Here is a 17434-nt window from a genome sequence, read left to right on the forward strand (position 1 = left end):
CCAGCTTTTGTCCCACATACATATGGGGGTGGAGAAAATTATTTCTAATCTTGCTTGAGAATTCCTTGCTTTAAACCTATATTCTTTCCTCCGGCACTCAGTCTAACTCAATTAATTTGCTTAAATCAATGGCTCACATTATAAAGATCTGAATCCTTTAGATGCAACCTACATTAGCTTTAATGTTAGCGTTTTTTTTAAAAAATTGATCCAACCTCAGTCATCTTCTTCTCCATCTTAGCTAATGGATATTTGACTATGTACCATCACACAGCCAGGAAAGTTAAATATCCATTAACTTCCATTTACTACCATTAAAACATTATCTGCTATGGCTCGGTCCATATGCTTAACTGGCCCAGATAATGAATGCAATTTATCCTCCTAATTCTGTGTCCCACCAGAAATTTGTTCTGCTAGCCACTACCCTTTTTGTTCCCCTCCTGTCAACCCACCCATTATCATTTTCTATTTCACTCATGGTCTTGGATCGATGTGACCAATTTATTATTTTTTTTAAGGAATTATTACCCCCGGAAAAGCGATCCAGCAATCGACTAACAACAGGGTTCCTACTTACTACTAGGTAAATACTAGGCCCTTTCACAGGCATTGTCCCCCACCCCCATGTCCCCTTCCACCCCATCCACACCCCCATCTCCCTCCGCCACGACTTCTGCCACTCACCCCTCCTGACACTCCTTTGCCCCCATTTCTCCCTCTTCTCTCTTAACCACAAGGATGAAGTTCTCCACCTGCTGCCTTGATCCCCTCCCTACCCAGTTGCTGGTCACTCAACTCCCCCTCCTCTCCCCCATGCTGGCCAACGCAGTCAACCAGTCTCTCTTCTCAGGCTCTGTTCCACTCCCCCTGAAAACCGCTGTCATTACACCCCTCCTCAAAAAACCCATCCTTGATCCCTCTAATCTCTCGCACTACCGTCCCATCTCCAACCTATCCTTCCTTGCCAAAGTTCTGGAACGCATTTTTGCAGGTCAAATTTGATCACACCTCTTCCTCCTCGAGCCCCTGCAGTCTGGTTTTCACCCTACCAACAGCACAGAGCCAGCGCTTGTCAAAGTCACAAATTACATTCTCTATCTGTGACCAGGACTCCCTCTGTCTCTTTGTCCTCCTGGATCTCTCTGCCGCGTTCGACACAGTCGACCACGCCATCCTCCTCCATTGGCTCTCCTCCCTCATCTATCTTAGTGGGGCCGCACTCGCAGGGTTCAAGCGCTACTTAACCAACTGCCTCCATTTCATCTCAGCAAATGGCTTCTCCCCCCGCCCAGTCACCTGCAGGGTACCCTAGGGCTCCATCCTTGGCCCTCTTCTTTACCTTATATATATGCTCCCTCTGGGCGATGTCATCCACAGACACTGGGTAAACTTCCACATGTATTTGGATGACACACAAATCTACTTTGCCTCCTCCAGAACCAGGTCTGCCAATGTTCTATCAGCTTGTCTGGCAGACGTCAAGGCTTGGATAAGTGTAAACATCCTGCAGCTGAATATGGACAAGATGGAAGCCATACTCCTTGGCTCCCGTCAACGTCTTCACTCCTGCGGATCTAAACTCCTCAACCTCCCTGGGCTCTCCCTCAGACTCACCGAACCAGTGCGCAACCTAACCATTTGGTTCAAACCCCAACTGTCCTTCCTCCTCCACATCTGGTCCCAGACCATGACCTGGGCCATATTGCATGCCTCCGACCGTACCTTACCCCAAATGCAGCCGAAACCCTCGTACATGCGTTTGTCACCTCCTGCCTGGATTACTCCAAAGCACTTCTCGCCGGCCTCCCCAGCTCCACCATTCACAAGATCCAACTTGTTTCAAAACTCTGCTGCCCACTTACTGACCTGACCAAACGCCATACCCACATCTCACCAGTTCTGGCCAGGCTGGCACCAGCCTCCTGTTCGTTCCTCACACCATCCACGCCACCATCAGAAGTCATGCTTTCAGCCACTAAGCCCCAAAACTCTGGAACACTCTCCCTCAATCCCTCTGCCTTGCCCCCTCTCTCAAGTCCCATCTGAAGACTTTCCTGTTCCACCGTGCTTACAGCCACTTCCCCCCTCCCCCCAGCTTGGAGTCAGGCTCCACCACTGTTAAGTGCTCCGAGACACTAACCTGATTGGAGGGTCTATATAAGTGCAAGTTCTTGTTAGGTGAAACAGAAGCATGTGGAGTAAGGAAGCTTGCCTAACATTTCGCCTTGCTGGGAATCGAACCCAGGTCTCACTTGCAAGACGAGTGCTCTAGCCATTGAGCTACAGGACTCCCTAGTGGTATTATTATTACACCTGCAGTCTGCCAAAAATGACCAGCTCCCTCACTTGAAAAACAGCAATGGGATAGATCAGATCTGCACTCTAAAAGTGACTGAATTTGTTCTGAATAAATTATGTATACAATTCCAACATACAAAGGCTAAATTGTAAGCAATTTGCATGCCTATTAGATCATTTGGCAAGAAATCAGACATTCTTTCCTGTTCGCATTTAATCATTAGCAACTTTCAAAAAGATTTTAATTACAATTTTCCTTCCCCCTATTTTGTCCCCAAAACAAAGTTAGTTACTTCAGGCCTTAAAAATAAAGGATAAATAAACCCATTCACTTATCCTAATTGACATTTTGCAATTGAAGTGAGATTCGCACAAGATGTGTACAGAGAATAGACTCTATATCTTATTAACCCTCATCCCTCTATCATAATAGTAGTGTTCCTTGATTTGATACAGTGCCCTTCAAGTCAGGATGATGGTATGGGGAAAGGACAGGTAAATGGGACTGAAAGGAATAGTTCTTAAAAGAGCCGGCACAGACACAATGAGCCAAATGTCCTTCTGTGCTGTAAAATTTCTATAGTTATATTTTTCTGTAGAAGTACTTGGACATAATTCATCCTATTTTATATTAGTTTTTGAACTAACCATTTAAATTTAAAACCAAAGACCATATTTATAATCTAAAATACCTGAAAAAATTACCACCATTTTCCTTTTTCCAGTAGAGTTGTTGATGGACACAAGTAGATATATTGAGAAAATAATCTCATCATACATAAATAAGAATAAATCTGAATAATGGTACAAATTCATTTTGCTAATGTCAGTCAATTGAAAAGTCAGACAAGCTAAATTTCAAAGATTGATTTATTGTTAAGCGCTCCGAGATGCCGTCCGGCTTCAACGGCACTATATAAATGCAAGTTGTTCTTCAAGTCATTTCTTTACCCATGCTGAAATTCACAGCATCAATTTCAGTTATTTTAAAATGCAACAAAATTTTTTAAAAAGTAAGGTATTTAAATTCCAAAATTAAAGAAACATGCAGCCAAAGGTCACTATGTTGCACTAACAACATTGAATCACTAACCACGATGCTCACAGATATTGCCAATTACTCTAAGCATTTAGAATTCTGGGGGAGAAACCGCAAATGATGCTCATGCCTTATTTTAAACCTAAAGGTATTTGACAGTTTTAAATTACAAAGCAATAAATTCACACTTAAGATGTTCTACTCTTACATTAATTTGTGTACAAGGCAAATAATAAAACAAAACATGTAATGTGAAAATATCAAACAATCTTCTGCCTGTAAATAAAGACAATCAAACCTAGCCCTTTTTCCAGATTGTAACCAAGATTATTGACAAAATAAACATGCACTTAGTTTGTATCAATAATACTCCTTGTTTGATTTAGTGCCTTATAATATCATCTCAAAGCACTTTACAGGTTTACAGTAAAGTGTAGTCACTTTATATTTTGTAAGTTTATCACTTTAAGTATATTTTGTAGGTAAACACAACAGCCAATGTGTGCACAGACAGCCCTGAAGTGAATGAGCAATTTTATCTGGGGGATTGCTGGATAAGACACAAGAGAAGCTCCCTTCTACTAAAATATTCACTTATTGCATTAGTTTTCCAAAATTAAAGTCAACATTGCCTTTTGTTTACTCCTTTGACCTCCTGTAGTCTTAATGTGGAATAAAATATCATCTGGCACAGTTAGCAATAAGTCACCTGTACATCAGTTTAAATCAAACAGTACTTCTATTTCTAAAATAAAATAAGTACTTCACCAGTGATGCACTTTGATATTATAGCTTAGCCAAGCAGATTTCTGCTGAGCATTTCAACCTCCCTGCACCCTGACCCATTTTCCTGGTATTGTGCATCAGATAGGATAAGGAATCATCTCACTCACCTAATAATCATTCTGACACAATCTGGAGGAACAATCATTTACTATCTGCAGGAAAGGAAAATTTATTGTACTGAGTATAGTGATCAAGCACCCAAGTTTATGAAAATATGACGCAAAGTCTTAACTGGTACAACAGACTAAAGATTTGAAGCTTCATATAGAAATAATTTAAAAGAATCAACAAAAATATTAACCCTGATGTAGAATACTACTGTTAGGGATATTCAATTTCCTATGAAATCATAAAAATGTTCATTTCCATGGCATTTTATAATGTTACTCTATATTGGCAGCAATTAAAGCAGCACATAGAATATATATTTAACCATCAGTAATGCAAGAGGTAATTAGACAAAAAGGAAAGCAAATTAAAAACAAGCAGGGTTTTTTGTGGAGGGGAAGAAAAAGTTGCAACAAAAAACAAGATTCCAAACTTCTGTTCAAATTTAAGGTAACCCACTGTGATTTGGGATGGGGCAGGAAGAGAAAGAAACAGAGAGAGGATTAATCCTGGGGTTTTAGATAAATTCAATGCTGCAGTAATTTTAATTTACTTTGTTTCAGTTGCAATGGGAGGTAAGCATTACATCAATCATGTGCAGAAAGAGATTGTGAACTAGATTATGGCCTAGCAGCATTGAAGCTGTTCTGTAGTATTGGACAATCACGAAGTGAAGGACATTTCTCACCACCTGTGACCAAATGAGACAGGCATGTAATACAATTATCCAGAATTAAGTGGACACATTGTTTGCAGCTTTGTTTTCTGTGTAGGAAATTCTCTGTAAGCTGTAAAAACGTTTGCATATGATTTTGCAATAACGTTTAGATTTCGGTAACAATCCACGAAAAAGTTGCCCCACAAATTGACAACCATTTTAGTATTATGCAAAATAAATGGCTGTGGGATAAAGTTAGAATTTGATTTCCCGCAGCTTTAAGCAATACTGTACTCCTTAATAAATGCCATGTGTAATATTTTCTGCCAGCTCATGCCAAACTGATTCAGTTTTTACATGTTGCTCCAACAGAAACAAATTGGGTTAAGACTCACAATATAATCCTTTGTCAAGTACTTAAGAGTAGCAACATAATTAGATCATATTAAAAGCAAAACAGCAGTGCAGTAAGTTACTGCAGGGAACAATTCCTCATGCTTCTCAAAGCAAATAGAATACAGTTACGTTAACTGAAGTTACAAGAATGGTCATTGAGGAAATGGTTAGCTGTTGCAATGGAGGGTAGTTAAGTTGTATTGCCTGAAACAACGCAAGAGAACCTTTTACTTCTATAATCAAACCACTCCACGCTGACACTAGATGTATGAAAGAAACAGTTGAAAGGTTTAATTTCCCTAACACACTGAATACCCTAAAAAAAAGAAACTTGTAGTATCCCCCACAAAAAAATTATATACTCTCCAACATCATATTAATTCTAACAAAATATTACTGGTACACTCTTAGGACAGCAATGTCTGCATTCATAGAAGGACAGATGTGCAAGAACAATTACCACAAATACAGTAACTGCACCAAAGGATTCACGTAAAAACTACGAGTACTTTAACAATGCAATTAGCAATATTTATAATACAACAAACGTACTCATGACAGTCTCCAGCATTACAGCACAAAACAAAGTTTCCCTAAATTTAACACAAAATTAGTTTTATAGCACCAATTAACACGGGTCTATTAACAGCACGCTTTGGCACATTAATCCACCATTCCAGTTAAGTCAATTTGATTAGTTTCATTATCACTAATTGCTACTTTTTTTAAAAAAAAAGTGGCCAAAGGTACTTTAATTTCCCTGAACCCACAAAGCAATACCAGAGTTAAGACTCCAGATCCATTGCAAAGTAGCCAAATTCTGATGCACTCGTTTCTATCTATAGTCCTCGTTAATTCCGGGGGTTTAATGTTTAGCCTTTGTCTGATCAAACCGCCACCGGAATCCAATGGCAATAAAGAGTTGCAAATTAATTAATCAGAAGAAGGAGATCCGAATTGGCTCAACCCTGGTCTAAAAAAAAANGTTGAATGGCAAACGTCGTGGATGAATCGCTGGAACAAAGTTTAGCTGACCTTTAAGTGCTGGCGCTGGTCCTGCAAGTGGTCCTGGCAGCTGTTAGAAAGACCAACCTTTTTAACATGTAAGCATCTTGTGGAAACCTGACCACATCACCAACTCCACACTGCAGTACCAGGGGACACAGCTCACCCTCAGCTCAGCTCAGCAGTGCTCTTATTCCCCAGCTCTTTCAGTGCCAAAAAAAAAAAAAATTGCACAATAATACATTAACTGGAACAGACTAGAAGTGCTTATTGTAAAAAGAAAAGGAACAATGCTTGAACCTGCACAAACCTTATTTGAAGGACACTTGTCAGTTTCGCACACACACAGACAGACACACACACACACACGCACAGGGCTGCACTGCACTGCACTCTGGCGTTCACTGCCAAACTATTTGATCTTCGCTTCCACTTCTGCAGAAAAAAAATGTCCCGTCGCTTTTCCTTGGCAGGTTTGGCATCTGCCCCCAACAACATGGGGGCATTCACCCTGCGGTCGTCTCGCCCACATAAAAACGTCTGCAGCAACAACTACAACAAATAGCAGAAACCTGCTCCAGCAATGCCGACCTGAAGCCGGACTCCAAACCCCCAGTTACACCAGCAATAAAAACACCAGCAAAACACCCCAACTAGTGATAGCAACACCTCGGGACAGGGAGGAACAGCCCCGCACACCAGGTCCATCCTCATCAAACACAGCGGGACAAACCTCCTCTCACCGCAAAGTCAAGCCATCCATCTCTTCAGATCGATGCTCCCACAGAGCGCAACGGAATCTATCCCCATCCGCCACCACACCTCCCCCCCCCCCCCCCCCCCCCCCCCACACACACACACCTCCCCCACCCCCCCACACACACACACACACACCTCCCACACACACACACACCTCCCCACACACACACCTCCCCACACACACACACACCTCCCCACATACACCCCCCCCACACACACCCCCCCCCCCCACACACACACCCACACCCCCCCACACACACACAGCTCCCCACCCCCCCCCACACATACACCTCCCCACCCCCCCACACACACACCCACACACACAAACCTACACACACACACACCCCAACCCCCCCACACACCTCCCCCCCCCCCCCACACACACACCTCCCCACACACACACACACCTCCCCACACACACACACACCTCCCCACACACACCCCCCCACACACACCCCCCCCCCCCACACACACACCCACACCCCCCACACACACACAGCTCCCCACCCCCCCCCACACATACACCTCCCCACCCCCCCACACACACACCCACACACACAAACCTACACACACACACACCCCAACCCCCCACACACCTCCCCCCCCCACACACACCCCCCCCCCCCCCCCACAGTAAACTTAAACCAGGACTTTAACGTTAACCTCTTGTGTTTGGAATGACCGCAGTTTTCCGCGAACCACAGGTACAATAAAGGAGAAAACCCGAACCATTCGGAGCGGATCCCGAGGAGAGATATACCATATGGACAAAACAACCAGTAACTGTAGTCAGTTTGTTGGTTGGTTCTCCTCCCACTGAGACGGTGCAATGAGCTGCTCCATGTGACTTACACCGCTCACAGCGAGTGATTAAGCCTCTCCTCACCTGGAGCTCCCACACCTGGGGGGGGGGGGGGGGGGGCAGGAGAGGCCACCAGTGCAGCCCGGGAACTGCAGTCCTCACCTGAGATCTCCTTTAACACAACACTTACAACGCCACTACAACACCCACCCACACCCTGCCTTACCCCTGCCCTGCCTTACCCTTGCCCTGCCCTGCTCCTACCCTGCCCTTCCCTTGCTCTGCCCCTGCCCTGCCCTTGCTCTGCCCCTGCTCTGCCCCTGCCCTTCCCTTGCTCTGCCCCTGCCCTGCCCTTGCTCTGCCCCTGCCCTTCCCTTGCTCTGCCCCTGCCCTACCCCTGCTCTGCCCTGCCCCTGCCCTTCCCTTGCTCTGCCCTGCCCCTGCCCTTGCTCTGCCCCTGCCCTTGCTCTGCCCCTGCCCTTGCTCTGCCCCTGCCCTTGCTCTGCCCCTCCCTTGCTCTGCCCCTGCCCTTGCTCTGCCCCTGCCCTTGCTCTGCCCTTGCTCTGCCCTGCCCTTGCTCTGCCCCTGCCCTTGCTCTGCCCCTGCCCTTGCTCTGCCCCTGCCCTTGCTCTTCCCTTGCCCTGTCCCTGCCCCTCCCTTGCTCTGCCCTGCCCTTGCTCTGCCCCTGCCCTTGCTCTGCCCCTGCCCTGCCCTTGCTCTGCCCCTGCCCTGCCCTTGCTCTGCCCTGCAGCCCCGCATTGAGCAAAGTCAAGTCTCCTGCATTGCAAATGGCACTTTATAAACTCTGTGTTCAGAACCGGCTGCTTCACAATATTCACTTAAAAGAAATCTTTGGGATCGAAACGCCACATTGGACAGCTATCCTGCAGCAGATGTATTTAAATGGACGGACTGGGGAAGGGCAGACTCGTGTTTTACACACAGTTGCACTGTGCGACACAAAATGCTGACGAAGCTGAACCCAGTAAACATTTCATACCGCAGTTTGTTTAAATTCAAATAACTGTAGTGTTGTCATTTAGGAATACGATGTTTACTCAAGGACATATTGGGGTACACTGGACGCATGTTGGGAAGTTTAATTAACACATCCGCTTATTTGCTAATTGACAAGTTTCTATTGAGAGAATTGCTGATCTGTTGCTAACCTAATGCTGATGTTTAACTTGTTAACTGGTCTCAGATGTGTTGAGGCTGACAGGGTAAGTGGGAGACCGGTTTTACTCTGATTTGTTGTCAGTTAAAGTGGTTTCCCACAAACCGAAAGCCCAACCAAAGCAGCCAGTTTCTGCAATGCAAACAGTGTCTGCGGAATCCATCTCTGGCACACCCACAATCTAGTGGATGTGTTACATACCATAAGGTCACGAAGAGCTCCGAAATGCTGCCCTTCATGAGGAGCAATGGATGAATGAAAGTTGCTATAAATTGGAATGTGTTGATCAGTGCAGAGGTGTCAAAATCTGCCATGAAAAGCTGTGTGGGGGACTTGCACCAGCAAAAACACCATGGGCTGAATGGCTCTCTTCTGTACTGTAATGGTCTTATGATTTTATTAAACCACAATTTAAAGATCAAAAATCTAAATATACTGATGCTGTGAATGCTCTACACTCCAGGGAACTACACTGTAATTCAGGATACCTCTAAATGTTTTCATAGCAATGGTCTTCCTTGTTTAACTTGTGTAAACTGCAGCTCATGGCACCGGCTAAATGCTGACCCTGAACCCAAGCACCTGCGATTTTGCCCGTGCTATTGGGATCGTGCCGACCTGAGTCAGACACTTTATTTCCCTTCAATTATCCAATGCACAATTCATTCCACAATCTATAAGGTACTGTTTTAAAATAAATCCAAAGGAACAAACACGTGTTCAAAATTACATAGGAGTAAATGTTATTGAGTTAACTACAGATTATGTCACAACAGTTTCTCCACAGATTTTCAGGGTAATTCAGTGGTTCAGCACCGACCAACCTGTTGTTTCATGAAGCATATCACAGTGCAATAACTGAACTAATCAGTGGATTTGTCTGTAAATGCACTGTCTCATGTGGAAATGAGATGTATAGATCTCAGATATGATCTCGGGTTGTATTGAATTATCTTAAATGGGGCTGTGGTTAAAGTTTCAATTTCTCATCCATCTATCTGGGAACCCACTTTCTGATTCAAATCTTGTCATCACTTCCACTTTGTTTCCTCCAAAGGCTTCTTTCACTGTTGCACAGTAAACTTCATTGCTCTATCCTTGGTCCCATTTTCTTCCTCATCTATATGCAGTCCATTCGTGACATCATCTGCAGACATGAGGTTAGTTTCCACATGTAATCCAATAACACCCAATAACATCTCTTCTATTCTTAATTCCAGGTCCACTGATGTTCTGTACAATTGCCTGCTAGATCAAGTCTTGAATGACCCTCAACTATTTTAGTTTTACATGGACACAATGGAAGCCATCCTCCTCAGCTCCAGCTAACATATCCGGCTCTGACTTCCTCAACTTTCTCAGTCACTCTGTCCAACTCACTAAACCAGTGTGCAACCTTAGCATTCAGTTCACGCTCTACTTTCTTTCCTCCTTCACCCCAGTTCCTGACCAAGACTGCTTTTTTGCATCTTTGCCACATTGCCTGCCTCCATCCCTATCTCTGGCCAACGCTTCTGAAATCCTCATTCGTACCTTCAAAATCTCCAGACATATCTTTTCAAAACCCTCTTCACTAGCCTCCCCATCTCCAACATCCACAAGCTCCAGCTCATTGAAACCTCCACCACCACATCCTTACCCACACAAGATGTTGTATGCCATCACCCCTCACCTCACCTGATTTCATTGTCTCCCATTGTATCGTCTTCAAGATCCTCACTCTCATCCACAGATCCCTTCATAGAATCACACTTCCCTACCTCTGTTATCTTTTCCAACCGCACCCCCTTGCTTACCCCCTCTACTTGGCAGTTTCAGCCTGCTGCATGTTCCCAGCCTACCATTTCAGTCACTACTCTCCCACCCTCTGGACCTCCCACCTTGATCCTCTCCATTGCACCCCCTCTCTACCTGCCTGCAAAAGCCATCTAAAAACCTATGTCATTGAGCATGCCTATGGTCACCTGCATCCTTCATCCTACTCAATGTCTGGCATTATTTCTGTAAAGCTCCGTAAAGACATTATTTCACATAAAGGGTTCTGTACAAATTACAATTGGCCTGAAAACCCCTCCCCTGTGCATGAATTTGATTAATTAGCTAGAGTTCCTATTCCTGATCATTATTCAATGACTTCCTTCTACAATGTGCAAGTATATGAACATGGAACAAAATCAGATTCACGTTAGTCAGTGATGCACCAACACCCCCCCACCCCCATATTGTGCCCATTAGTCCAATGCTTTATTGGCACTCAATAGAGGTGGGGGCTCACACAGAAAGGTGAGCACTTGATATGAGTTAGATTATACTGTGGTGTTTGGAAAGATTTGTTTCAAGGAATAAATGTCAGTATATAAATTATATTTATGTAGTTTTATTACATCGATAATTTTAAATTATTCCAAGCTATAGAGAACTTAAAAAATCCTAGATTCTGTTCTCTATGCAATTCTTGACTTTCTAAATTAAATAATACTTGGATTTAATAATAAATAATAATTGCATTTGAAATAGCACCTTTCACATCAGGAAGATATCCCAAAACGCTTCATTATAAAGTGCAGTGACTGCACATTTTTTTAGTGAACGCAACAGTCAATTTGTGCACAGCAATGTCCCACACACAGCTATGAAGTGAGTGACCAATTTTATTTGAGGGATTATTGTCCAGGATTTATTGTGGGTTTAATAATTTTATTTTGGGGATGTACTGCAGATATAACTTGTTTCCTACCAATAATAACACTCCAGAAATTATGTGACAATTGATGAATAACATATATGCAAGCAGATTATCAGTGACATGAAGATCACTTTCAAATGCAGCTCCCATGTCTTGCCATTGTTTGCTTGCAGCCTTGTCAGTCTCCTGTTTCAGTAGTTTATTGTCTTGCACAGCAATGTTCTGGGCACTGATCCAGTCGATACAGTATACCTGGTGTCTAGTAACAGGATGCTCTGATAAACAAAGCTAAAATATTACCATCACTTGAATTGAAAAGCACAGTCATTATAGCACAATCAATACATTGTCTTCTGTCAGCCTCCTTTTTAATAATATATTAGCCCACGATACAAAAAAATAACATTTATGATTCTTCTCAAACCAAAGCTGGTAAGTGCAAAAATGTACATTAATTTACAAAAGGTCAAAGTCTCTCCACAAACAGATATGCCAGGATTTGTTCTTGTGACACATTAACAACTTCAACAGTACTTCAGGACAGCAGCAGTAAAGCTAAGAATGTACCATAACATGTCAGGGGAGGGGGAGACTTTTCTAGGTCTAGATTTATTTTACATAAATGTAGCATTCCAGAGCATCCAACGTTTGACTACTATTTAAATACAGTTTTAAATCTGAAGCTTTAATTTTTCTGTAGGTTTCTTTTAAGAACAGAGAAAAATGACTTCAAAGTTAATTCAGAATTCAACAGCTTGCCAAATTTTGTGCGTTCTTAAATACTGTGCAAATAGAGTAAATCCTGACCCAGGTGGAATTTCTCTCTGATAAGAGGCAGGAATCCATCCATTCAATCATTTACTAAGCAGAACAAACAATATCTCTATGACCCCATATGAACAATTTGTCCACTAGATTTTGTATTTTTTTTATTTTTATGAATGATTAACACCAGCTGTTATATTAGTATTAAGCATGAATGCTTTAACAGGTCACATTCAATGATTCATTGTTTTTGCTGTGGTATTCTTTTGAATACTTGTACACGGGGAGAAAGCTTCTCATCTTTAACTTGAGATGAATTTATTTTCTCTCTAGGTCTTTGTTCAAAGTTTAAGTCAAGTAATGTGAGTACATTAACATTTTGTTAAACATTTATAAAGATGTCAAACTTTTTTCCAATAAAAACAAATTCAGATACATGAGTCTGTATTTAGACTTCAAGAGTCATAAATCTTGAAATTATTTTATTGCCCTTAATGACCTCTGACATGATCACAAAATATATGGCCCAGCAACAAGAAAATCGAAAGACACATAAGGTTATGAAGAATCTAACTAAAATGTAGGTGAATACAAATATTAGAGTCAACAACCAGATTCACAGTAATGACAGTAATTTCCGTACTGTGGTATGACACCAAATCAAGAATAACAAGAAAACTACTGTGAAAGACCACTGACAGGATAGCAAAAACAGGTACTGATATACACATGCCACAAATGAGTAGATCAGGTGACACAGCCCACTGTACATTGCTCTTACATGTCTTAAGTTATGCTAAAATTTTGTCTTGATTTATGGGAAGAATATGTCGATTGTAAGGTTAATTTAGGGTTACCTCAACCCAGCTCCTCGATAAACAAGCTGAAACCCATTACAATTAGCAATGTTTGACAAAGCAGTTATAAGGAATGCCATGTGAGAAATGTAAATATTTACCCTGATACAATGGGGAACATTATTGGGAAATGAATATCAGAATTCTTTAGTACAAAACCAAAATGAGAGCATGAAGTTTCATCTCCTACTCCACTCAGTTTCCAATCTGAGCAACAAAGCAGAGATTCACAAGGCTTTCCTGTGGGGACAAGGAAAATCGAATAGGGTATTTTCCGAGGCTACTGTGTGCCTCCTGAAGAGCATCAGGGGTAATAGTCTTGGGTATGGCATATTGATTTTACAATTGGAAAGACATTCAGGAACATTTCTTATATAAAGGCATATACACAATGATGTTCTTCTTGGATAGTAACTATACTTACAAGAGTGGCTTGAATGAAGAAGGACAGATGGTCCACATGACCTCATCCCCAGAATACCAACATTGCCGTCTTCTCATAAAAGCACTGGACTGTTGTAATGAAACCATAAGGTTCAGCACACATTGCAAATGTTGTAGAACATTATTTCAAATTGAATTAATTAGCACCATCAAAGTCACCTTTGCCATGAATATAATGACATAAAGACCCAGAGAGTAAATGTGTGTAATCTACTTCAGAAGACTTCAGAAACGAAATCATCTGAGCACCGGCCCACCTTATACATGTTTCATTGTCTTATAATAATCCTTGCATTTGATATAGTGCCTTATCACATCTTCGAGACGTCTACTAGAGCTTCACAGAATATACTGTAAATTGAATTGATTGTATATTTTGTGGGTGAAAGGTCTCGCTATTTAAATGAAATACACTAAGTAGTTTTTGTGCTGCAACGTTGTATGACTATATGATTCTGAGAAAAGTAACATTGTATGAAGAATGTTCAGCTAAAAATAGAAAATAAAAGTAAATAGTAATCAACATTTAACTCAAGTGCCAAAGTATACAAAACAATATAAGTGCAAACAAGGAATTGGTACATAAAGATCAAAAGACATATGTATTTTGGTTAGTGTTGCTCACAAGATCACAAGAGAGGTTCAGATGAAGAGCCCATTTGATCTTATCATTCCAGAACACCCACTTTACTGTTCTTCTGTTCTAACATTAAGCCATTTCTTTGCATAGAAGAATTAGCGTGTATACCACCAAAACAGGCCATTTAACCCAACTAGTTTTAGCCGGTGTTCTTAATATAGAATTAGGTGTTCCTTATTCACATGAGCCTTCATCCTTCTTAATCCCCTCTTCCTATTTCCCTCAAATATCTCTCTATTCCCTTCTTTTGAATGAATAATAATAATAATCCTTGCATTTAATAAAGCACTTTTCACATCTTCTCAATGTTTCAAAGCGCTTCACAGAATAGACTGTAAAGTGAATTGACCGTATATTTGTGGGCAAAACGCGGCAGTCAATTATGCACAGCAGTGTTGTACAAACAGTCGTGGATTGAAAATGACCAATTCATTATTGTTTTGTTTTGGAGGGATTTTTAATAGGTGTGTGGAGTAAGGAAAGCACAAATGGGTTGATGGACAGGTGGATGGTCCAATGGGAACATTAGAGGAGCGTGTAGCAAAGGTAATACAGTAATAGTGGGTGATTTCAATCTTCACATAGATTGGGAAAATCAAATCGGCAAAAGTAGGGTAGAGGAGGAGTTTATAGAATGTATGAGAGATAGCTTTCTGGAGCAGTATGCTGAGGAACCAACTAGGGGACAGACCATCCTAGACCTTGTTTTGTGTAACGAAACAGGGCCAGTCGATAATATAAATTTTAAGGCTCCTCTAGGGCAGAGTGATCATAACATGATAGAATTTAGTATTAAGTTAGAGAGCAATGTAGTCAAATCCAAAGCAAGGATCTTAAATTTAAATAAAGCTAATTTTGCAGGTATGAGGGAAGAATCAGCTAAAATAGACTGGGGAATTAGATTAATGGATATGACAATAGATCAACAGTGGCAAACGTTTAAAGATGTAGTGCAAAATTCTCAGCGGTCACATATTCCCTTGAGGAATAAGAGTACCACAGGGAAAGCAGTTCATTCGTGGCTAACTAGAGCAGTTAGAGAAAGTATAATACTAAAAGAAAACGCCTATAAAACTGCCAAAAAGAGTAGCAAACCTGAGGACTGGGAGTGTTTTAGGGATCAACAAAGGAAAACCAAAAAGCTCATTAAGAGTGAGAAAATGGATTATGAGGGCAAGCTAGCTAGGAACATTAAGACAGATTGTAAGAGTTTTCATAAATACATTAAGAGGAATAGGCTAGCAAAAGTAAATGTGGGTCCATTACAGGCAGAGGCAGGAGGAATTATAATGGGGGATAAGGATATGGCAGAGTCCCTAAATAAATACTTTGCTTCTGTCTTCACGTTAGAAGACACAAGAAGTTTACCAGAAATAGAGATGAACCAAGGGGCTAATGATAGGGAGCAACTTAGGGAAATTTACATTAGCAAAGAATTGGTGCTAGGGAAATTGTTGGCATTAAAAAGTGACAAGTCCCCTGGACCTGATGGTTTGCATCCTAGGGTTTTAAAAGAGGTAGCTCATGAGATAGTGGAGGCCTTGGGTCTGATCTTCCAAAATTCTTTGGATTCTGGAACGGTTCCCATTGATTGGAAGATTGCAAACGTCACACCACTATTTAAGAAGGGTGGGAAAGAAAAGATGAGGAACTGTAGACCAGTTAGTCTGACATCGGTGGTAGGGGAAATTCAAGAATCCTTAATTAAGGATGTCGTAGTGGGATACTTAGAGGATCACAATATGATTAGACAGAGTCAACATGGCTTTACAAAAGGGAAGTCATGCTTAACAAATCTTTTAGATTTTTTTGAGGACATATCAAGTAGATTAGATAGGGGGAATCAGTGGATGTAATGTATTTAGATTTCCAAAAGGCATTCGATAAGATGCCGCATAAAAGGTTGATTCACAAGATTAGGGCCCATGGAATTAAGGGGAATATATTAGCATGGATTGAAGAATGGCTAATGGGAAGAAAACAAAGAGTAGGGATAAACGGGTCCTTCTCAGATTGGCGGGATGCGACTAGTGGAGTGCCACAAGGATCAGTGCTTGGGCCTCAACTATTTACAATCTACATCAACGATCTAGATGAGGGCATCGAACTTAATATATCCAAATTCATGGATGACACTAAACTTGGAGGGAGAGTAAACACCGAGGATGACAGTAAAAAAATGCAACGAGATATAGATAGGCCAGGTGAGTGGGCAAATAGGTGGCAGATGAAGTATAATGTAGGGAAGTGTGAGGTCATCCACTTAGGTGGCAAAAACAGTAGAGCAGATTATTTTTTAGAAGGAGAGAGACTAGATAGTGTTAGAGTTCAGAGGGACTTGGATGTCCTTGTACACCGGTCACAAAAAGTTAGTTTGCAGGTACAGCAAGTAGTTAGGAAGGCTAACGGTATGTTGGCATTTGTTACAAAAGGGTTAGAATACAAGAGTAGGGAAGTCTTGTTGTAACTGTATAGGGCCCTGGTGAGACCGCACCTAGAGTATTGTGTGCAGTTTTGGTCTCCTTATTTAAGAAAGGATGTACTCGCCTTGGAGGGGGTACAACGTAGATTCAATAGGTTAATACCAGGGATGAGGAGATGAGTTATGAGGATAGGTTGAGCAATTTAGGCCTATATTCTTTAGAATATAGAAGAATGAGAGGTGATCTTATAGAAACCTATAAGATTATTAAGGGGCACAACAGAATAGATAGTGGGAGACTTTTTTCCCTATTTGGAGAAACTAATAACCAGGGGTCACAGTCTTAAAATTAGGGGTAAGCCCTTCGCACTGAGTTGAGGAAAAACTTTTTCACTCAGAGGGTAGTGAATTTATGGAATTCTCTACCCCAAAACAACAACAACAACAACAAGATTCCATTTATTGAGCGCCTTTCACGTCGGGAGGACGTCCCAAGGCGCTGTACAGTTGGGTCAGGACCCGAGCAAGGGGGAAATGGTCAGGGTAAGGGGAGGGAAGGGAGGGAGCGAGGAGGGGGTAGAGAGTCGAG

The 17434-nt window shown here is 41.9% G+C and overlaps 1 protein-coding gene across 9 annotated transcripts in view; it reads right to left on the reverse strand.

Annotated features, from left to right (window-relative positions):
* mtus1b (microtubule associated tumor suppressor 1b) overlaps window positions 1-8069 on the reverse strand; it is a 97855-nt gene extending 89786 nt beyond the window's left edge. For 2 of the 9 annotated variants that reach the window (XM_042342198.1, XM_042342240.1), the window contains exon 1: window positions 7027-7128. The gene's annotated coding sequence lies outside the window, so the exon portion shown is untranslated. The other 7 variants (XM_042342213.1, XM_042342235.1, XM_042342222.1 and 4 more) reach the window with 7 other exon arrangements.
* Between the last annotated feature and the right edge of the window lie 9365 nt (window positions 8070-17434).

Source organism: Callorhinchus milii, unplaced genomic scaffold (genome assembly GCF_018977255.1).
Source record: "Callorhinchus milii isolate IMCB2004 unplaced genomic scaffold, IMCB_Cmil_1.0 Scaffold1, whole genome shotgun sequence".
Classification (NCBI taxonomy): domain Eukaryota; kingdom Metazoa; phylum Chordata; class Chondrichthyes; order Chimaeriformes; family Callorhinchidae; genus Callorhinchus; species Callorhinchus milii.